Source organism: Dermacentor andersoni, chromosome 11 (assembly GCF_023375885.2).
Source record: "Dermacentor andersoni chromosome 11, qqDerAnde1_hic_scaffold, whole genome shotgun sequence".
Classification (NCBI taxonomy): Eukaryota; Metazoa; Arthropoda; class Arachnida; order Ixodida; family Ixodidae; genus Dermacentor; species Dermacentor andersoni.
Window position 1 is genome coordinate 68,966,292 of NC_092824.1, and position 24,585 is coordinate 68,990,876.

At 45.9% G+C, this 24,585-nt stretch overlaps 1 long non-coding RNA gene across 1 annotated transcript; it reads left to right on the plus strand.

The window, feature by feature from the left end:
• The first annotated feature begins 10,409 nt into the window (after window positions 1-10,409).
• Window positions 10,410-18,950, plus strand: LOC140214285 (uncharacterized). The gene is made up of 3 exons (XR_011891270.1): window positions 10,410-10,523; window positions 15,452-15,525; window positions 18,835-18,950. It is a non-coding gene; the product is annotated as an uncharacterized lncRNA (long non-coding RNA).
• Window positions 18,951-24,585: the final 5,635 nt, after the last annotated feature.

The following is a 24,585-nucleotide window of genomic DNA, read 5'->3' on the forward strand; positions in this document are numbered from 1 at the left end:
CTCCAGGCGAGCGCGGACGTGGTTGCCAGTCATGCTCGCGCAGTCGGGCTGGCCTGTTCTCCGTCAAAGTCGGAGCTTCTGCTCCTCCCGGCTCGAGGCACGGCCGCCACCTCATCCCCCACCCTTAGCATCATTATTGACGCGCACCCCGTCCCTTCTGTCTCCTGTCTCCGAATTCTGGGTCGCCTCCATTCCAACGGCAAACACACTGCCGTCCTTTCCCGCCTAACTACCACCGTCCACCAGACCGTCCTACTTATTCGACGTGTCGCTAACCGGCACCACGGCATGCTTGTGCACGACCTCCAACGTCTTATCCAGGCCTTCGTTCTCAGCCGCTTTGTCTACTCCCTCCCCTATCTCTTTCTCTCTCGCGCTGAGGAAGACAAGGTGAACTGCCTGATCCGCCAAGCCTAGAAGTCGGCCCTTGCGCTCCCCACCTACACCCCCATTTCTCGTCTGCTGGCAATGGGCGTCCAAAATACTCTTTCAGAGCTTGTGGAGGCCCATCGCACGGCACAACTCGACCGCCTTTCTCGCACCCCCTGTGGTAGAGCCCTTCTCTCTTTCCTCCGCTTGACCCCTAGCTGTGTACCCTGCCTGTGTAAAGGACCCCTTACCCTCCTGTGTATCTGCCATGCTCACTGTCAACACTCTTCCCAGGAACATGCACCCTGAGCATCACGCTGCCCACCGCTCTGCCCACGCCTCCAACCTTTGGCGCCAGTACGGCACAGTCTAACGCTCTGTATGTCGATGCGGCGCCATATAATTACCCCGCCGCCTACACCCTTGCCGCCACTTTCCATACACTTTCTCCCCTGACCGTTGCCAATATACCTGCCCCCACCTTCCCTGCCGCAGAGGAAACAGCTATTCCGCTCGCCATTGCCACTACCCCGGCACGTTTCATATTCAGCGACTCCAAAGCTGCAGTACACAACTTTGAGAAGGGTCCATCTCCTCTGCGCCCAGCATCGTTGAGCACTCCCCTCCCCCTTCTCGTCGTATCGAACTCCTCTGGGTTTCGGCTCACGCAGGGCACCCTGGCAACGAGGCGGAAGATTCCATGGCTCGCGGGATGACAGACCGATCTCGCCCCCTCTACTCCGGGATGGACACGCATGACTCCCTCCTCACCTTCCATGACACCGCCCTTCATTACAGCAGCCCTCGCCTATCCCTTCCTCCTCCTCACAAATCCCTGTCTAAGCTCCAACAGAGCACGTGGCGCCATTTACAGGCCCACATTTTCCTCTCTCCTGCCCAACTTTCCCTTATTCACCCCGGTGCCTTCTCACCCGAATGCACGCTCTGCAGGCACCCACGAGCAGACTATGCTCATATTGTCTATTCATGCCCGAAACACCCTCCCCCTGCCTCTTGGCATGTATCTAGTCCGCAGCTGTGGGAGGCTGCTTTGGCCAGCTCGGAGCCGGATGTCCAGCTACGGCTAACGATCTGGGCAGCGGAAGTCGCCGCCTGGCATGATCTGGTGGCCACGACCGGCAGCCTGAAGGCCACCCACGGAACGGTGGCATCTCAATTTTCTTTTCATTTTTTTGCCATTCACTAAATAAAGTTTGTACCACCACCACTACCTCCTATCACACGTTTGGGCTGCCTCGCTTCGGCGCTCCTGGCTACGCAGCAATGGGCCTATGAGTGAGTCCACCGAACGCACGCTGTAGCGCGTCTTTGTGGATGCAAACCATGATTCCTCGCGACCTGCGACAGGTGCAAGGCGCGTAGACGCGAGCTTGCGCGCGTCAGCAAGCGTACGTATGGTCTAGGCTTAGGAGCGGCGTTCTAAACGACTTCAAACAGAACGTAAATAATTGAGCAAGTCTACTCCGCAAACAAATATCGCAGTTGTGTTAAAACTCCTTGCGTTAGAATATCTAAAGTGGCCAACTTCTAATTACGAATTTACAACGCACAGAAAGTACAAAAATATTTATGAGCTTTTTTTCAAAAGTATTACCCACTACATACCGATGTATCCGATATACCAGTAGGTTGTATATTTAGATGAACTAGTAAATGTAGTTTCCAGAATTCTGATACCGTTTCGATTGCTCTATTTCAGAGCCGTAAGCTTAATATTGTTTGTTTACAAAACTTCTCGCATCCAATATTTTTCATAACGACGTACACAGCCAGAACAAATAACAGAAAGTTGACGTCAGTCATAAGATGTTATTTGTTTTTCGCATTTGATAGGCGCCATAAAAGTTGGTGCAGGGGGGGGAGGGGGTACTGAGAGAAACGACATCTCTGTTCACCCGTACTTACACAGACGCCTCCGACGTGGAGCTTCGTTTCGTGCGCACCAAAATGAGGGGTTTACAATAGCGAGAACGCATCCTTTCTTGGTTAAGAAAAGTTTGGTGTGTGCGAAAGCCTGCTAATTGAACTTCTCATGTCATGCATTGCCCCCTTAGCGAGTCCTGAAACGCGCTTTTTAAAGGAAATGGCGACCGGAACGGAAACGCACCTTTTACTAAAGAATGGCGACTTACGGCCTTTCACTCAAAACGCAGTCGTGTTGTATTCTCCTGTATTATACAGAGCGTACTTATTTTTAGAAAAATTCAACGTTTCATGGATTTGATGGTGATTTTCTCTTTCTTGACTGTAAAGTTCTTGCTTGCATTGAACGCAGAATTTCCGGGGAAAAAATGCACCGCAAACCGCAACACTGTCGCGAAGTTTTCCTACCAAGAAAGCTCAACTAAAACTCTTTGCATGCCACTATTTCTCAGCGCGAAATTTTCATACTCTGCGAATGACCTGTGCAGAGGGGCGAGTAAACACCTCTGCTGGTTTTCCGGGCCGCACAGATGCCACTGACAGCGGAAGCACCAGTTACCCGCCCATGGTGTCAAGCACCAGCGCCCAACACGCCAGGCCTACCACAAGCCATGCTGGCATGGAGAAACTATCGTTTACCCCTGAAGACACCGCGAGGTGAGCCCACATTTTGAAATGGCCATTAACACAAAGCAACTCAAACACGGCCCGAAACGCTGCCCTTGCGGCAATTATGACTTCACTCACCAACATGTTCTGAGGAGGGGAGCCGGAAAGATGCAATATCTCGGATATTGCTCATAGCACGCTGCCCCTCAGGGGCGTATGTGTCAGCATGCTTCGGTGTGTAGCGACACGACGAAACCGAGCACATGAGGGTCGGACCCTCCCTCGCTAAGCCGCGCGCGGCTTCACTGGGTCCAGGGAAAAGCGGAGCCTGAGATTTCAGACAACACCGGGTGCTTGGACCTGTATAACGCTTCTGTGGAGGCAACACACCTCGTGGCCTTCTTTTCAGATAGACGGTACCCCCGGACCGACCCATCTAAGCAAAATTAGTGGTTACTTCTTAGTGTTCCACCTCTGGAACCCCTTTCTGTCAATTACATTTTACATCATTCCTGTTTTCTAATCGCTTCTCCTCTCTTCCAGCTTTTCAGCCGTCAAGGGTGTATAACGTCGTGTGTCGTAACCTCCCTTGGTTACAAATACTGGGTTGTAGCAGAGCTGTAGGACTGGTGCACACAGATCGTGGTCCTGTCGCGACCCCTTGTTGGGATCTGTGGTGCGTGACTCATATTCCTGCAGAAAACAGGCATACATCTATGGCAGACTAATTTGCTTTCTTCTCGCCCTTACAAGAAAGGGCGGGCCCATGATGTTTTCCTGTTGTTTGGTAGTGAAAAAGAAAGCGTTCCCAGATTTCATGTAATGCACAGTTACAAGACAGAAAATACAGCCAGAATGATTTCAAATTTCGTCTAGTAAAATGTATTAAGCTCCCTAGGGCCAGAGTATAAAATCACGAAGACGACTAGCGGTGACATTCTGTTGGAACTACGAGACAAAAAGCAGTACGGAAAACCATCCAACGTAGCGTCACTTCTTGGACATACCAGTGACCACAACGAACCACCGCACAATGAACGCTTTTCGAAGTGTCATTTCAGAGGATGGCGTTACTGAACTGACTGAGGCAAAGCTTCTAGAAGTATGGAGGGGAAAGAACGTAATTAACGCTCAGCGAATACAGACGTCAATGTGCTTGTCTCGATTTCGCCGGTGCTAAGACATTCCACCGCTACACACGTAGCTTTGAGAAATTATCCGTAAGACTTCACACAGAAATGAAAAGACGGGAACAGATCACGCAGTAGGAGGCATAGGGGCAGGATCTTGATAGCAGGAAAGTCATTAAATTAACGTTGTTCGAGCCATTAGCGTGCTAAAATCGCCTGATGATGCTCACTCAGTTTAATGTATTTTCAACTGACGCAGCTACAGCTAATACAAAAAGCATACTGAAGCCCAAACGATATAGACGTCTTAACTTTCCTCAATTTGTTCTCAATATTCATTCGTGTTTGCAGCGGGGGAACCTTCGTACCATAAGCATTTTCATTAAGCAGTGGAAGCAAGAGTCAATGACACCTGTCTCCCTTGTAATTCAAACGATGGCGAAAACATTGGCGTGAATCCGCTTAGAGCGAGAGTACAGGAAAACTGATTCAACTGCTGACTCGCTTTGTTTGTACTCGAGGGCCCTTGTTTGTTGTGGCTCCATGCTCGTAATTATTATAAAGGTTGCGAACTTGATTCTTGGAGGCCCATTTTCGGTTAAAGATTGTGCAACACAAATATGCGAGGGGCGGAGTGTGCAGTAACGTATCGTGTTTAACGGTAGCACCAGTAGTCGTGCTGTGCGCGAAATGCAATTTATAACTTTGGAGCAATCACACAAAACTGTCCCTAGTGTGCTGTGCATGACTAAGCTACGGCTATGCATGACGCGTGAGCGTTCGTTAACGAAGTAGCGCGGCAAGTGGAAAGAAGTTGCAGTTCTGCATTGATAGGATTAAGCGGAGACAGCGCTCCAATTTGTGGGTAACAGAACAAAGCGAGGGTCACTCGTCGGGTGATAAAAACTACCTGCTTCATTTCAACTGAGCCAGAGAATACCACAGCAGTCAGCATAATTGTAGCATCTTGTAATCACACGCTAGTTAGGCATAACTTAGCTTCGATACCTCCAGCACTTCCACGAGCGCTTACGCGAGCAGCAATTTCTTACCAGCAAGATGTGCGCTTCACTTTGAGAGGAGCATAAAAAAAAGTTGCGATATTATCCGATAAATGTACATTTTAGCTGTTGTATTAGGGTTATTTAACAGGGATAAGCGGGCTAGTTGGTGGTCGTTAATGGAATGCATCATGTAACCGCACTAAAAAACAAGGTACAAGGAAGGAACACACAAGACAGTCTTGTGTGTTCCTTCCTTGTCCCTTGTTTTTTAGTGCGGTTACATGATGCATTCCAGTATTAGGGTTAGTTTGGATAAATCATTCGGCTGAAAGATAGCAAGGTATATCGGGACGCTTGTGCTAGCGTTCAAAAATTTGCCCTGTAGCGTCAAGCTGCTGGTGGACTCAACGTCTCATTTTTCTTCAGCGCTGCGATGTCATTTTAATCGAAATCCCGAAGTGACAAAAGTTGTATTAGGTTCCGTTCTTCCTTGGCATTGAGTGCGCATGCGCGGTCATTCAACATTGCGCATCCGTGAATACACGCCAATTACACTGCATTGAAACATGAGGCATCAGGCATGGCTGATAAAAGAAGCTACGAATACACGCCTCCCGAGTTCAGTAGAACGGACGAGCCAACTGCAAGTACTACCTGTGAGAGCACTCCCGGCGCTTCATCTACTTTGGACGCCTACACTACGTGCGCTTTAGCGCTTGTTAATTTTTCAGTCAATAGTCTTACCCGTAGACACGACGCATGTAATAGGCTTGTATATCTGTACATTTTTTGCACCTAAAACGGGTCTTTTTGCCAGCCAAATTGAGCTTTAGATCGGAGGGTTTCTTAGGTCAAGACGCGTCAATGCACGGGTGGTGCGAAAATATTGCCATGTTCAGCGCAAAGTTAGCTGTTCAGTTTTCAGCATAAGATGTATCAGGACATGAAGCGAACGTACTTAAAGAAAAAAAAAACATTTTTCGTTTATGTGTGATTATTGCACTGCACACCCGCCACGGTATGCTATAGCTCGAAGTCCCGGATTCAATCTCAGGTGCGACCGCTGAATTTCGATGAAACAACACTGAATAAAGGCCCGTGATTACATGTATGTAATCGTTATAGAAGCTGCGGTGGTGAAAATTTTAGTCTACTACTGTGACATGCGTTTTATTAGGTCATGGCTCTTGCTCGAAAAACCTCGGAATTAGTTTTAACCGCAGTGAGCAATTGGTGTGCCGAACCGTATTTTCTAGACAACTCGTCAAAGTTCACAACAATATTGTCATATCCCAATTAAAAAAAGAAAAAGTGACGAATTGAGTACTGCCCGCCCAAAGCTTTATTTTTTGAAAGCAGTATCTCTGTGGATAAAAGGCCACAATGGTTTAAAACGATTGCTCTTCCATTTTCATGTGTTGCTTAAGGGGACAAATTCGCATTAAAGCGAAAACACATTTCCCGCTTGGAGTTGTTTGGCCGATGAAGGTATTTGTTTCTATTTTGAATATCTTGAAAGTTTAAATTACTCAGTTTTAAATTTTCTTTTTCAAAGAGCAAACTGGGGCGACTTCGTGCCACACTGGTAAATAAGTGGAAATTAAACGTATTCTGCGGTTCCCTTTACCATTTGTGAACAAATGAAGTATCACGTCGCATTTCAGCTGTTTTCTTGCTAAGAATTGTATCTTTATTAGGTCATTTTTCATGCCATTCGCACAATAAACTGTCTCCTTTAAACAATTCTGAGATAAGCACCAACGAGTGACATAGAAGCAAACTTAGCATGACTTGAAAACAAATATTTATGAACTCCATTCTAGTTCATCATTACTTCATTCGGACTCGTCATTTTGTTCCTAAGTGTTCAAATTGTTACACAGTCAAGAAACAGAAATCTGTTTGTATTCCTCAGAGCAACTTATTTGGGCCCATAATTTCAAATAATATCTAAAATACGACCCATTATTACCTGCCGGAGCCACGAGTCGTGTGTGTAGTTGGCTTGAAAACGCCCCATTCACCATGGCGACGCCGAATATCAAACACGCGGGTACAAATGGAAATTTTTCAAATATTAGCGCAGGTTTGCATCATCACTGCAGAAACCATCTGCGCAGTGTCATTTTTATACTTCAATCCTGATTTCTTGATGCAAAAGATACGTTCCATGCATCGAGATTTTACTCCGAAATTATTGTTAGCATTCCTTCCCTGTGGCAAGTGGAGGAAGCATTCTCTACAGCAAACTGCATAGGACCCGTTGTAAGTACTTTAACAGTTAAACTGACAGTGTTCGTGCAAGTGACGGTGCCGTTTCGACTATGGTGGATGAGTACTCTGCACCGTATATTGCCCCGAGTGTGCCGTTCGTCCTATGCCAACCAGTATAGTCAGTATTTGATTAGAAGGAACCACTGCAAGTAGCGCGTTTACAAAACATGACTTTGCTTCTTCTTAACTTTGTTTTAATAAAAGATAAATTGAACAATTTTTGTCACAGCTTGTAATTGTCTGACCAATACTTTATTAATTACAGCATTCCTGATGACGCCTGGAAGTACCAGTGGAACACGCAGCCCCCGCCGATAACCGACGGGACTTACAACGTCGACGGTACGTAGGCGATGGCCATTTGCGGTGGAACTTCCGAACGCACCTCACAACAAACGTAGATGGCCCCTACGGTTGCCATGGCAGCGGTACATTTATTGCGCATAAAGATTCACTTAACCAGCGCCGTCAATACGGTTTCCGCATGAGCCAGCCTATAACTATCCTTACTGAGAAATTTGTGCTTATCTGAATATATGCAAATTCATACATTACCTATGCAGTAGAAGCTTTTGAATGAATGTGTTCTTGCATCAGTGGGCTGGCAAAGCAGGCTCCTAGTTGATAAGGACAGAAGCCGAGACTGTTCATTACATGCAGTGTTCAATTCCCTTCGTAAATGGAATCATTGCTTGAGCTCTACAAGTTTATTTGCCAAGCAGAACCTGAGTGGTTTCGTCGTGCTAACGTCGTGATGACCGTGCACAGAATGAGGCGTGTCAGTTCTCTATACCAGAGAGTCTTCACGGTGCTGTTACGTTTTCGGAACAGTCTGAGAATTGCTCACCTATAGCACCATAATTTTTTCCCTTGAACCGATCAAACTTAGTAGACAAAGAAAACGTTTTGATCTGATTTCGGAGCAAGATGTGCAATTAGGGCGACGTTTCGGTTGTCTTAACGGCAAGGGCGTAACGGTGTTGTCCCGTTTTTGGCACATAGCACGTTATTAGCAGCCGATATGTCCCACTGTGGCGGAATGCAGACGTTAAGGCCTCCAATTTGGGGCAGCCCAAAACAGTTTACATCGAAGCTCTTGGTTTGATTACGCCAATAAAGCCAAGTACAAAAGCAGCATAAACAACCTTAAAAATTAATGAAAATGTAACGCAAGGGGACAAAATATTTATGGGTAGCTGTTTGCGCTCTGTTCCCATAAATCTTTACGAAATAACTCAACTATAAGCTTCTGCAACAGCATTATTTGTGTTGACAGAGTACCAATCACAGTACGAAACGATTTCCAGTAAGGATGCCACTACTTCAAAATTGTAACGCTTTGTTAACAAGATCTACGCCATGCTGAAGCACCGGCCTTCCAAACTGAATGTTCCGTAAATTACGCTTATGCAATCACACTGTAGTTCCTCCGAAGTCGAAGATGATGAAACTACAATCTGTAGTTCCGGTGCTTGGTAATCGTGTTTAATCTTTTCTGTGACGTGCGAAGGCGCAGAGACTCAGGCATGTGGGTGCCACAATGCGGTAAACATTCTTAGCGAATCATCCTCGTTGCGGAGGATGCCGCTACAATAATTGTTTTGCATAACACATGCCTCCAGACCCTTGTGTTTCAAGGGTTCTAGGGAAGCAGTTGTGCTCTAGCCAAATTTGCAACCTGATATATTTTATACATCGTATCATTCTTTTGAAATGCATCCTAATGTTCATAGTAAACATCATATGTTATCGCCATAATATTATTATTCGGATTTCAGGCACTTTAGAGCGACTATTTTTAAGGCCCCTTTACAGCCACATCACATCAATTTCATAGAACTCATAACTACACTGTGAACTCATTACCACGGGCATGGCGATCTTTGGCTATACTCAGCCCTTGCGCCATAAAACATCAGACATTCATTCATTCATTCATTGGTAGCCAATCCCCCCCCCCCCTTTATAGTATTCTAAATAAAGGTGTATTCAACAATACGGCATATCCCTGCAGGTTTAATGCTAATTTCAGTAGCGTCGATGGTCATACTGACGCGGGTTCTACCGTAATTTCTCCTTTTTTCTTTTTAAGTCTCTCGCCATTTTCCTTTCTTCAATTTCCCGCGATTTCTGCGCAGTTATAGGGAAGATGTGCACCCATCTATAATCCTTGTAGCGCTATCCATTTATACCCCACTTTTAACACACTTTGACGCCTTCCGTTGCATAGTTCAGTGGCATTCCCCGTGAATTAACACTTCAGCATTGCTTTCCAAGCTGACCTGGTGCCTGCAATAGCACTCTTACATACCTGCATTGAGCAATTTTTTTGATAGTTGTCCTACAGTCTGCTGATGGCCTACACAGGATCATTGGCGAGGACAGTCGTTTTAGCGATCGTAATGAGCTACTAACCATGGAGTGCTTACAGCTGGTGCTTAGGAACTTGTGTGTGTGCTACCGGAGTCACCACACGGGTTTCGGATAAGCAGTTTCTGAAAGGCGAGTACTTCGTTGGATGACGCACCTATCTGTCATAGAAGGTCAATAAATTAAGGGCCTACGTAAAACAAATTTTAAATCCCTCTGTAGAAATGCGTCCTCTCAATTTTCCTTTGCAGTCGTCGGCGTTTGGGTATGTGTGCTACTCATAATAGATTAACAATAAGCAAGAACTTCGTGAGGCACCTAGTGCGCTTATTACTGGATAATATAGAAAATATATTGGGTCAGGGGTTCCACCCACAAGAAAGCGACATGTCGCTTTTCACTTCGACCACTGTCGTGTTCTGCTTGCAGTTTGAGATAAAAGGTGATAATTTTGAGAAGAATCTAATACTGGAAAATCTTGATCGTGCTCGGCTTCCGCATCGCCACGAAGTTCTTGCGGGCATTCAGGACATAGCTTCAGAAAGAAAAAGCTCCGCATATAGAAGCTCATCGGTAAAGTTTCCCTGCCTCTAAAAGCTTCCTGCCTTGCAACGTAAGGATGAAATATCAACTTCGCATTAATTGCCCCGGCACTACAGCGACCGAACACGTTTACTAAACTTTTATGCCATGCAGGTGTCACTGACAATGGAAGCACAAGTTACCGGTACCTGGGGTCCATCAGCCGCATCGATAACGCAAGGCCCAGCACAAGCCGCGCTGGCATGGAGCAAGTATCAGGCAATTTTGGAGACAGTGCCACGTAAGTTCCCATTTAGAAAAGTTCGAATAAAAAGCAACTCAGAGACGACAGGAATGGCTACCCGTGTAACAATCATGCCTCTACTTCGTAAGTTCTCCTTGGGAGGGCTAGATCTGACGGCTGGAAGAGGTACTGAATCAGCAGTTTTGAGCCTTCGGCTGGTGGGGCCTCCCTTGACATACTTCATGGCTGCAAGAGCACGACCACACACGGACCGAGTAAGGAGTGAACACCACACGGCACTGTGTACACCCCATGCCGCAACCCCGAAACAACATACGCTCGCCCGATTTTCCATGCTTTTAACAGGCTGCAATGTGCGGTACACTTGCAAGTTTGTAACCTGCTCACTCTCTGCCCGCTGTGGATCATATAAAGATGGAGAAGGAAGAATGCTCATCGCAGCCAGGGCCCATAAAATGAAACCGGGTTATGTCCAAGTTTACCGAGGCAATGCAGCATGGGTACGGTGGTAGTAAGCAGAATGTTCGAAGTTAATCTGGAGTCGACCACTATGACGTGCCTTATAATCTGACCTATGGTTTCGGGGCCTAAAAACCCAGAATTTGGTTTTTATACAATCACGTGTTTTGAAAGAGGACTGGCGACGTTTAATGAGGACAGGTGGCTCCTGAAAAACAGCGGCGGTGGGACCAGGCTTTCGTGCGCGCACGGGTGGCGCACGCACTTCTTCATTCTTGTCATTCGTGTCACTCCTTTTTCACTGTCCCCACTACTGCAGGTGGCAATATTTTAAATATTTTTACCTCCAGTGAAGCGTTCCAAAGGCCACAAGAAGAAATGTATTAGGTAGCACTATGTTAAGCAGTTGCCAAGCCGCAGGTATTTGGCGTTCCGAACTTGAGCCTGCCTTTTAGAGGGAGTTCGCACTTTGTTCGATACGTAACTGTGACACATGATACGTTAGGCGGTGTGCGCATGCGCGTCATATACCGGTAATACGGCAAGTTGAAGTGCTTGTGTAACCAAGTGGCAGCATCTTGTCCTGCCCAGACGACCCCACTTTGATCCCAATTAGCGCTTCCTTTCTTTCTATCCGGTGAGAGAGCAAGAAATAGTAAAAGTGACGTCAGTGTGCTTGGCTACATTTTGCCAGTGCAGGAGGAAGTTAAACGCCTCAGATCACCTCAAGACCCTCTGTCCACACTCTCGAAATTTATCTGCGTTTAATACCGTCATCTTCCCTAGGCGAGTCGACTAGGGAATGTGAAGACAGTCCAGCAGCAAATCACCATGGTCGAATCAATGGCGATACCAAGCCAATGCTCGCCATAACCCGCAGTAACTCCTCCACCCAGGAAACTGGTACGGAATCTGGAAAGAAATGAACCGGCGGCACCTATTCGTTCGTCCTCGCCCTACACCCCCCCCCCCCCCCCCTCTCAACACCCCGCTGCGACTTTCTTCTCTCTGTAGGGTGAGGGTCTTTCGTGGAATTCTGCAAAAGCCGGTTTACACGCTGTCTTGACGGCTGGATAAGTGCCGAGGGAAGTGGGGTAATTTGACTCGCCTAAATAACCGAGCCTATCAATTCGTTGTCGTGGTTCCCTACCTTTCAGCCTTTTTTCAGGTTTGTAGGTAATTGTGGGCTGAGAGCTTTTAGTCGTTGTCCACGCCACGTTGACGTCTGGATAGCAGGTGCGGTGCTTTGACACGTGGAAAAGGTACAATTAACAGTCCTGGTGACGTTGAGACGTAACATCATTTATCTTTTTCCGGGGACTGTATTGCGCCGCTAACAGCTCAGTGTTGTCGTTCAGTGCAACAAGGGCCGGCTCTATTTGGCACTTATTCGAATGTTATCTTTGTTTGCATCAGCTCAGTTTCACTGCGACCTGTCTGTCTAATCGAATTCCATGCGTGAGGCGAACTTCGTAGTACTTCTTGAAAGAAGCGCGGGCACCAGTCATTTCGCTGGAACCTTCGACGAGTCGTATAGACGGGTGTCCCAGCTAGTTTTATTCCGAGTTTAAGAACATGCCAATGCACTCTAAGACGACGCGACCAAATGCAGTGCTGACTCTTCTAAGGAGTAAGTCGCATCATCTTTGTTATTACCAACTTCAGAAGCAGCTAAGTCAGGCGAAAAAATTCCAATATGAAAGTTGTAGATCGTTTTGCAAAACGTGCGGTTACAGTTTCCAACTTCATATCTATTAGGATTTAGTGTATTTCTCCATGCAGCAGATATCCGCGAAATAAAAAGAAATACCATGTGACAAGTCCGCTTGAGAGCCGTGATTGCAGCCCCCGCAAACGCTCCGCGTACAAAGGAACATAGCATTTAGCCGGATCATGATCATGATCATCGCTATCATGAACCTCAACGAAGGAAGCACATCGTTGACGTGAGTCGCACAGCCAACGCCTGCGTCACTTCTCTGTCGCCATTTAAGCGTCAACATGCCCTGCAAGATGCTATGTTTGATGGTAAAGGAGAGTGTAGGAGCGCTGCAATCACGATGGCATGCGGGAATGTCACGTGGTATTTCTTTTTGTGTTTTGCTGGCATATGCAGTAAGCGTAGAAACACTCATTCCTAATAGAAAGTTAGATACCCTTCAATTGTGCGTTTCGCAAAGTGTTCTCCAAGATTATAATTGGAAGTTCTAGCCTAACTTCGTTGCCTGATAATTTCATCAAATAATCTTGTCGAATTATGCAATTAAGCAGAATAAACAAAGTATGATTTTATTCAACAGTCAGCAACATGCATTTGGTTGCGACGCCTTCGAGTGTATCGGCATGTTTTTAAACTCTGGCTTAAGTTAGCTGGGCCACCCTGCATAAAAGCCGATGTACTTGCCCTGCAGATCCAGTTTCGACAATCGCCGACTTTGCTGACTGCTGCCATTGTGCTTGAGAGCTGCATGTTTTGATGGGTGAAAGTCGCCCAATAAAGAGCTAAATTTGTAGCTCCCAGTTCCTATACTTAGTCGGTCTTCAGGGTCACTACAACGTTACAGTATTTTATAACAAACATAGAAGCAGTTGAATGCTTATTTTCACCATTACCCATCACCGCATCGTGTATTCTCAGTTGGTGAGGCGGCGGCAGCAATTTTCTGAGTTATCTTTTTCACGCGGTGAACCTTTCGTAGATCGTCAAGGCTGGCGTCTGAGAAAAAAAAAACAGGAAGCTTGCTGTAGAGCGGCAAAACAGGCTTTGGCAGCTCGGTCGGGACGCGTTGACAAGTGACGCTACGCTGTTTCCAAGATGGTTAGATGGGTGTGCATGTGTCCGCCATTGAACCGCTAAATGGCTAGCGTCGATGTTTTTTACACGAGCTTGAGACGATAGGCGGAACACGTTACGAAGGGTCTCGACAGTTTCTGGCAAGAGGTCATCGACCTTTGTTACACTCTGAAAAGCTTGCTGCATGCCATGATGCCTCAAGATGAACCTCCGGCCTATACAAATGATAGTGTATACCTTTGCGCAGGCATATACGGAATATGGCTAAACTTTAAAGCGCCTGCGTAGGCGACTCTTCCAGTACTCGCAACTTCTGTAAGTTAACTGTTTTACCTTGAACATTAATCGCAGTATGCGCTTAAGAGAGAGCGTTTGCTTTGTTGCGTGCAAATACAGTAGCCATAGAGGTTCTGACGGTATTAGAAGAAAACTGGTGCTGCGCCGTTTAGTTGCATGCAAGGAATGCAGGATTTGGTGACTGTGGATAAGCACCGTTCTCGCAGAGCCAGGAGACCTCGAATGTGGGCCTGACAAGCATCACTTCGTCTTTAATGAGGGTTCGTTTGTTTACTGAACCAGCACGTAAAGAGCACTACCGTACGCACAGAGCAGTATCTTCATAATTACACAAAGATGATGTTATTGAATTAAGGTGACTGTTACTGGGATGTGCAATTATATGAAATGCATAGAGGGCTAGCGAGCTGGTTAAGTTGGTGAACAGCACAAGATTTGCGCTAGCATTGCAATAGATTGTCAGCGTATGCTTATGTACTGTAGATGGGTAAAGTTTATTGAAACACCAAATGACGGTAAATGAAAGCATTTTACAAGTACTTCATTTGAGGAAATCATCATCTATGAAGCCATGACCATGTTTTAGGCCATGCCACACCCAAATCGAGCCATTTATTAGGTAGCACAACACTTGTTAGCGAACTCGCATAGATGGTAGCGCCAGATTTCTCATCTAGGTATCATTGCCAGAAACTCAACGATAGCGACTCTCGAGGCCTGCTCGCATCGTCGCCAACACCATTCTGTCCTAAGTATGATGGCACATGTGCGGCCCTGGCCGACCCTTGGAAGTCACGTGAACTTCTTTGAGGGGGGGGGGATGACCACAAGACGGCGAGCAGAGAACACCTCGGTACGCACTGGCCTCCCGCTCGCCAAGCGTTGTAGGTGACCTGTTCTGTGCTTCGGAAATCAAGTGTAAAAGGGAATGGCATCAGGGAACCTTCGCTTTGGGACAAGCACCTGTAGTTTCCTTTACCGGTTTTCCTCGTAAAGCCATTGTTGTCACTACGAGGGTTGTGACTACGTTAGGCTATGCAGTGTGCGTGTGTTCGCGCACATGACACGATAAGTGTTTGGTTAATAAGCGAGTTATTATTGGACATTCTACTGCCTATAATACGACAAGTTTTACTTTATTTAATGATATAATACCTTGCTATTCCTGTAATAGCTTTTCTCTTCGTCGTAGTAAAATATTTTTTTATTTTGATATTGTAGCTGGCGGTATATTACCTCATACCAATATATCTGTTTACCAGACGTTTGCATGTCTACATTGGCGTGTCTACATATATCTGTGTAACTCATGAGTTGCGTGCCCTTGCCGAAACGTTGGCTTCAGCTGCAATCTTAGTTCGACCACTGTCACCCGCATCAGTAATAAGGCTCATGTTCATGCCTTGTGTTCTAGAATTCCCGAGAACACCAGAGTTCACCAAGGGAGCACACATTACCAACAGGCTGAAGGCACATCCACTGTCTACGGTAGGTCTGAGGTTTTTGGCCGCTGCTATACCACGTCTCGCCTTGAAGGTGATTGACGAATGTAACGTCTGCTAGGGAACATGACCCATTCAAACTGCTTTACCGCTAGCTCGGAGCTAGATTGTTCTGCGCCGGTCAATCTGAGCTAAGATTCTACATGTTTTTTCAGCCACAAAATTGAACTATAATCGCATGAACTTACGTTCACATGTTACAAGATCTCACGGGTTATTCGCTGCGTTAATAAAGCTACTCACACGTGTACTAACATCTTCTAATCGCTAAAATTGTTCGGAGATTATCCTTCAGCAATTCCTGATGTACATTTACCATACGTATGAAAGCAATATCTTAATTTGTAATGTAAAGGGTCGCCAAAGATAAGCAGAATGCGACATGCACCAGAAGACACCTCCTGGCCATGTGAGATGTATTTGTCCCAATTGCGAAGCAGGTACTCTTGGTTTACTGTACAAGATGTAATGCCCATACCGTGACGAGAGAAATCAGTGGTAAGGCTCTTAAAGCCTTGCATTACTAGTAATTCTTCTTGGGGCTGTTTATTGAAACGGATAACTGCATAATGAATTGAACTGGGCTGCGCTTCTAGTTCTTACCATAGACTGCCCAAAAATGCGATCCTGCAAAACAATCGTAACCATTGAATTGAACGAAGAACAACAGACGTGGACGAAGACGAGGTACGACAGGATACGTACTGTGGACGTCAAGTGAAACGCGAACGGATGAATGCCAAAGTGAAAGTAAAGTACGTGCTATGCAGTCACCACAATTCACAGGCACGCACATCCGGTTTGACCGCACTGAGCGATGATGCTCCCCCTATACTGCGATGCTTCGTTTCCTCTTCCGGTTATCTGTTATTTGGAAGCCAGAAAAGACGACGCCGCTGTAATGATGGCGGCTCAGACTTTAGCACGCGAACCGCTGTCAGCGTTTCATCTGAGGCCGATATTGCGGTATCACCCCACTGGGCGCTCATACACGGTCTATACTTCGGTTTTCTAGCTTTTGCTTTCTCTCATTTTTTTTTTCATTTCTAGCTATCAGATATGAGAACCAGAAGATAAATGACAGTATATTAGTATAGGGAGTGTCCTCCCGCACTGCTATCAAACAGTATGTCTGCGCCTTTCAATCGTGATGACTGAACTGCCACACTATGCCCTTACTTAAGATTGCACCACACGCCCTGTCGTTCGCGTTTCATTTAACGCCGGGAGAACCTGTCATTCCAGGCAGGTTTCTTGTGTTCGTCTGTTTGGCGCCGTGGTAATATTGAGCTGCGGATCTCCAACGAAACTAAAGCTTCTCCATAAGTGTGATATTGCATATCTTATATCAACGAATCATGGTAGGTAGGAGCTTGTCCGGGGATGGTTCAATAAAAGGACGATTGGTACGTCACCGGTTACAGACTCGCACATCTTCCATCGAGCGAGTAGCTGAGTTCGACATTTGATCACTATGTAAAAGAAATCAGACCGTGATCGCAGGCGTGCTTCTATCGTTCTAGAGGCACCCAGATCTGTGAAACGTATGGTGTGTGTGCATTACGTGCAACTTTGCACGCTTTGCAAGACCTGTGCCACGTTGTACCGACTTAATGATCGGGCAAGGTTGAACAGATTTGAAGGCTTAATTTTTCTGATACGATTGGTATCATCGTTTTAACATTAACGGTATGAAAAATACATAAAAAAGAGCACTTGATACCGTTGTATAAGGCTAATGCGTAGCGCAGATTACTTCGCCATATCGGTCTCTCTCTATGATACCTGTTCAGCACCTCTGCTCAACCCAATCACTGGCAGGTATAAATTCGTGTCAGACGGCTGCGGTGGTCTTGAAGTTGTCGTCATACGATAATCTTCCACGTGGTAATCGCGCTGCTATCGTCACTTACTGAACTGCTCGATTTGATTGAACACGCTGCTCCGTTTCGTAAGGCTTCGCGGAACCCCAACAAATGCTCTATAGCCAGGTACCTACAAAATGCCTCGCATCACGTTGCTTCCCATGGTGCATTGTATTATCACGATGCTTTTCGTTTGTACAAAAAAAAAGTGTTACAAATCTGTACACGACCTTGGATTTGTACTTGACATGACTATACGCATCTGAAACTGAGACAACAGCACGAATGTACAAACACAACCTTTCCGGGTTTCTCGGGATGAGAGCTTTGCAGTAGATGAAACTACTTTTCTTTTATCGTGCCCGATATGTACGAATTTTACAAGGCCAGGCGGCTGACAATTTTGTCGTTCAAGAAGTTCGCATCGCCATTCGGGGTTTACTAATTTGTCTTAAGCTGGATTTTGCCCTAGCAATTTCGAAGGTAAAACATGCAGTTTAATCCAGTACTGCCTTAGCCAGAGCAAATGATCTTCCGAAAACCTTTTGCATTTATTGAGCAAGATTGTGAGAATGAGCTGCCAATACAAGCGCCAGGGTAGCTTCAAGGATCTAAAAAAGAAACGGCGATCGCCCTAGCAACTACCACGTGCATGGACGCAGCTGTCATCTTCTCCGATTCTCAAGCAGCCGTCAGGAACTACGCTAAGGGTCGCGTGTCGACAGAAGCACTGAAGATCTTGAAGCACCGCAGTACGCCGATCCCTTACACCTGCGTGACATGGGTTCCTGGGCACGAGGGGCTGGAGGGGAACGAAGCGGCACATGCCGCGGCCCGAGGCCACACCTGCCGGGCCAACCCTTCCTACTCTCGAGACGCCCGGTCTGAGTCAGCGGAGGCAGAGACCGTACCCATCACGTACTCGGGGATCCTTCAACATCACAGGCTGGAACGCAGGGTGTACCCACCACCTCACCCAAAGCTCAACAAAGAAGAAAGCACTATACTCAGAAGACTGCAAAGTAATACTTACATCCACGGAATCATCATGCATAGACTGTACCCAACGCTACAAGGATACCACTGTCCAATGTGCGGCGTACAGGACACCTTAGCGCACTTGATCATCGAATGTCCATGGCATCTAGACAAAGACGCATTGCCTTCACCGAGAGACTGTTACAACGCCAGACAAAGCGACCTCATAGAAACGTGGGAGGCCAAGCTCGTCTCCGAGGACCTGGAACAACAACGACGCCTCGTCGCCAGGGCCAAGGAGGCAGCGAAGGCCAGAGGGTTCCTGGAATGAGGAGACCTCCCACAGAGAGTAGAACCGGGGCTTACTCCGGAATACTGTTTCCAAAATAAAAGTTTATTCCTCCTCCTCCTTCTTGTTCTTTTCTTTTCTCAATCAGCCCCCCTGGTTTCAGGGTATCCAGACCATACAGAAACCGGAACCGGCTTCACACTACCGGTCTACAACAGAAGCGGTGGCGGCGATTACGCAGTGGCCAGTACGAGCCAGACTGGCGCAGAGGAAGCATGGGGCACTTCGGGAAATGACGCTAGGTGAGCGATTTTTGTAGGAATTATTTTATTCCTCAATTCTTCTAAGAATTCCCCTGCACTGAAGCACTTGTGCATGGGATGGAACTCCCGATGAACTAATTGCCAAATATCAGCTGTGATTCAGGCAGTTTGGTGTCGGCACAAACAAGAGGCTTTAACTCAAGCTCCACAGCCTAAGTACATTGAAAGGGAGGAACGAATGTGCTTGACGACACAGTGTAGGCGTATTGAAGCTTGTGGCATTAAAAATTTTATTATCATAACTCAAAGAATTACATTTACCGTGTGTCATATACTTCAGAAAACAGTGAAACACTCAAGAAACAAAATTACTTCTTTGTAACTCAGCAATGAAAACTGCAACAATTCTATCAACTGCACCATATAACGCATCCAAAGTGCACAACAAATTTTATCATTTACACAGCACTCTGAAATTTGCTACCTTATGAGTAGATCATCGCTACACATTGTTACAATTTCAAGCAAACTGCAAATAGACATGAAAAAAGTTGGGATTCTCCAAGAGATGCAGCTAGTGGAACTGCGATATATTTTTCGAGTAGGTAACTTTGTGAATTCTATGCTGCCACAGTTTTTAAAGTTAGCATTTTCATACTTTTCCCACTTGCAGACCTATAGACAAATTATGATGGATACATTTCCTCGAATTTAACGGGTTCAAGCAAAGACAATTTCACTGTTTGATAGTTCTAATTTCTTTATTAAATAATCCGGTCTCGATTAATGATTAATGATTCCAGCTTGGCTGGAATCATTAGAAACGACGTACAAGCTAACACCACCACTCGAACCGAACCATAGCATTGCATGAGTCTTGTGAACAACCGCAACAAGAATAGCTACAAGTATACAAGTAAACATATTATTGCAACAATAGCGACCAATTTAAAGAAAGCAACAGGCTAGAGAGAAGACATACAATCGGCGCGCATTTCTGGTCTACAGCCCGTTAGTTTTTTCTTCCATAAACGGAAGAAAATATGTCGTATCAGCAATGCCCTAACTCAAGGCTTGCAGCGTTCGTTAACTCATCGAGAAAAATGCTGTTGGCCACGGTAACAAAAGTGAGAGAAACACAGGTTATTTATATTGCATCAACAAAGATTGCAATGAGCATTGTAATGCATATTCACAGAATGAGACGATAAGAAGCAAAAAAGAGAAGCTTCTTCGGCAGCATAATTCATCAATTGTGCTTGAAAATACCGAAGTATTTGGCGTACTTCTGTTGGCTGAGATTGGGGGATATAATATTTGTGCATCGGCAGCTCGATGCCACTGGCAGGAACGGGGTTTAGTTCGAATTCGAGTCGAATTTTAAATGACTTCTTACAAACCATGCAGGAAAATTTGAACCCGGAAGTTTTTCTTCGTATTCTATACGTAGGGCTTGAATTAAGATGTATGATGTCCGGCAGGGAGTCAGTCCACCTATACTTGTTATAAATCACGCGAATAGTTCGCCTTTGTATCATTTTCAATTATTAAGGCGAAAGCGTTAAGCGGCTCGTTGCAATGGCTCATACCCGCAAGAAGTGCAGTGAGAAAGTGAGTCAGTGAGTGAAACAACTTTGGTTCACTATAGACGTAAGCAGACTCAACGTCACCTGGCTAGGCCCACTCGGGGACCAGCACGTGAAACCTGACGGCCCTCTCGTGAGCCCTCTGGACTGCCAAGATTTGAGAGGTCTGATCCTGGGCCCTAATTAGCTTCATCATTTCCTTTTGGGTAAAAGGGGGACCGGCAGAGGCGCAGCCCCTCAGGACATGTTCGAAGTCCGCATAGTAACCACACAGAGGGCCGTTAGAGAGAGAACTTTGATGAAAAGGATGGCTCAGTCAATGGTAGGGATGCTAAAACAAAGAAGTACGTACAAAAACAAAATAAAACCAAACAAAAAAACAAAGCAACGAAAATATATCATCAGGAATTGTTCATACCTGTGCAAGCAAGCAAAGATGTAATCGCCGAATACGAACAAAGGAAAAAAGAAACAAAGATAGAACGAACGAACAAACGAACGAACGAGCGAGCGAACTACAGTAAGAAAGACAGCCAATGAAAACAACAACGAAAGGACCTTTGCGTATCGCGTTAGGTTCTCGCATATGAGATTGAGAAGGTCGATCTACAGGGCGAAACGTTTACTTCATGCTGCGGCTCATCATGTCTTGCAAGAAGTCTGACCCGTCCGATCGTGCAACTTTAGACATCATCATGTGTGCAACAGGTTCTCGTTTTCAGGTGCTAGAAGACTAAGGTTAGTAGAAGATGTTAGAACTTTTTTACTCTAGTTAGCATACAATGCGCCCTAAAAATTCACCGACGAAAACGATAGCCCATAATGCAATATCTGAGGGCAGCTTTACGCGTGTTCTCATTTCGCGATATACTGAGGCAAAGATATTGAAAGACATGTGGGAGAGGTCAAGGGCGATGACTTTTATAAATGACTGGATGAATGATTCAGTGTAATCGCTGGTCCCGCTTGGCTTTTATAAAATACTGCATAATTCTCCTCGCGCACACAATAAGATTGCAAAACAATCGCAAGCCAGGACAACCGAACACGACAAACCAAACAAGCGCGCGCGAGAGCAGACGCTAACTGACGATAGTACGAAACGACCGTTCTGGCTGACACCGAACGCAAGTACGACAGGAGCGGTCGGGCGGGTCCACATGAAACCTGTTTCCCACGCGTACGCCCCTGAAGGTGCAGATCTCGCTGGTCTCCACCTCCCAGTCGTTCAAGGCTCGCGTCTTTCACCTTTCGCTGTTGTGCTCGTTCGCTCGGTTACGCTGCCGACGCTCGCCACAGAAGCAGGCCATTAATAGCTGCCCCGTAAAACGCAGACCTATTTTAGCTGATGCAAACGGCTTTTTCAATGCCAAATGTCTCACTTCCGAGGGCACGTTTCAGAACTATTGCCTGAATACTCCTTGTGAGCGTGTTGAAGACGCAGATGCATATTTATGCTTAGGAAGGCTAGCTGTTTACCTAACCATCACTGACAGACATTTGTACTCACCTGCACCTTCATTTAGGCTGTAGATGATGTATGAAATAAAGGAAGGCTTCTGTTTTGCTTGCAACTCCAACGAAGCTGGTTCTTATTTTCAAGTTCAGAATCACAGACCACCGAAATCACCAGTCTGCGATTTCTGCCAATCTAGAGCCCAAATCGAGCACTGAATATCAATGACGCAACTGAGCGCTCAAATTGAGCGAGTCGCCTTACCATTAAGGCGTGATTTAGTCTGTCAACCTCTAAATTGGCAAAAGGTGTTTTTGTCATCTCATAACAAGAGTCGGCCATTTTCACCTGCTTTGTCCGTATACTTGCAGGAGTGCTACGGCAACGGGAGGAACGGAACACCAAGAGTCCGGCGCTGTCAGACCAAGCGATCAATCGTCTGCCAGGAAGTCGAAACACAAATGTGAAATATGTGGCAAACTTATAAGCTGGGCTCATAATCTGCCTGCACATTACCGCACACACACCGGCGAAAAACCATACAAATGTGGAATATGTGAGAAATCATTCGCGCACCGGTCGAATTTCGATAAACATCAACGGATTCACACAGGTTTGAAACCCCATATCTGCCAAATATGCACTAAACCATTCAAAAACACAACGGATCTTAAAACTCATCTCAAGTCGCACAGTAACGACAGGCCTTTCGTTTGCGACATATGTAGTCTCTCCTTTAAGCACATTGCACATCTCCGAAGACACCGTAAGACAGTTCACGACTGTAAAATGCCGTACGAGTGCAAGCAGTGTGGATTTCGCTCTGCAAAGAAAGAAAACCTCGACACACATCTCTGCCGGAATTTTTGGTGCGAATTCTGTGGTGATTCATTTAGAGATGCATGTCAACTGACTGCACATCTCGTGACGCATATGGGTGGACAGTCATAACAGCGTGACTAGTGTGGAAGTGCAGTAAATCGCCCGTGGGCTTTCCATAGGAACGTGTTCATGAAGCCGTGCAGGCAGAAATAACCGCTGACATTCGCCCCACTGGGGTGACAAACTAACCAAACACATCGTGTGGAGAGGGGGATTTCTTACGCTTAAAATTGCTGACTCAAATGCGAGACATAAGGAATGCTGCTTGATTTTTCGCAATTACAAGATCGTCTCCAGCAGAATTTGGAATGCATGAATGTCGAAGTATATTGCAAGTCCTCACTAGAGTCACTGTTTGCAGAACTATGCTGTTCGCACAACGTAGCTTCAGCAAAGTCATTTCTAGACAAACCCTAATGGGCTGCAACATTGTGTTTTGTGCCACTATAGGGTTGAAACGTTCGCACAGAATCCTTGACACCTCGTTTAGTTCTGTGCAAGCGGTCTGACAGTGTACTAGTAACGAAGCTTTACCTTACCATCCTTTTATATATTCTACAGTGTGAAAGAAGGGAACACCTCTCATTAGGAACCATTTAAAAAGCAGGCACTGTTTTCTTGTAAAGTAAAAAAAATGTGTGCCAATAATTGAGGTCCTTAGGCCTTGCTGCCTTCCATAGAAAGCTTTTACAACAATATATGGAGATAAAAAGGGGGAAGTTTATTTCTCTTACAAATTGTTCAATGCATGTAATGTTTTGGTGCTCTTCGGCTTTTGTATTCACACCGAACATTTTCTTGTTTATCATGCTGATGACAACAATATGACTGTATTAGACTAAAATCATCTGGAGTTTCGCTATGTATCTTCTCCCAATACGAATATTTTAGTGGTTGTATTGAGCTGGAACCTTTGTCAGTCTTGAAGTGCAGTTTCTTATTCACTCTTTTGACTTGCACTCCCCTCTAGCTAGAGCTGTAGAATTTTTTTAGCCTGATGGGACAAACATATCCCTGTGCGTGATATAGTTTTTACTTATATTATTGACACGCGTAGTTATGTCTTGCTGTGAGCGCATTTCACCGACTACCAAATCTTAAGTTACTGCTCATTGCATGACGCGGTTGCATGCATCAGAACATTCTCCAAATTCTCGTCGATTTTTTTTTGTTAGTGTTGTCCAACACTTTGTTTTCAAGTTGCGCGCGTAACGCGAATAAATTTGGGCATTCTGGAAGGCGCGCGAGCACCGATTCCGCTGGAATCTTCTACGAACCATGTGTCAATATCCGGCGCTACTTAATCGCAAATTTGTTCGACAATCGCTCATGTGCCTGGCACTATCTTTCTGCCCGAATGTACCTTGTTTTGAATGGCGCAGGTTCGCCCAATAAAGAGTGTTTTGTCACTAACAGCACTTGTTACTGCGTCGTTAGCCGTCGCTACAACCTAACATCACGTAGAAGTGCTTCGTGGTGACCGAGTAAACCCTACCAGCCGTGAAAATAACGTGAAAGTCGTCATGGACAAGCGAGCTAGCCGCAGGCTACGACTACCGCAAGAGTACGGACCTCTGCCCGAGAAGACTAGGAAGATCATGGCCCAGGCAACTGCCACAGTGGGAGTGCCTGTGTCACCCGTAGCGATGTGTGCTGCAAAAGCCAAGGAAGCCACCGATCATTAGCGGATCACCGTTTAGAGATCTGGAAAGCTGGCCGCAAACTTG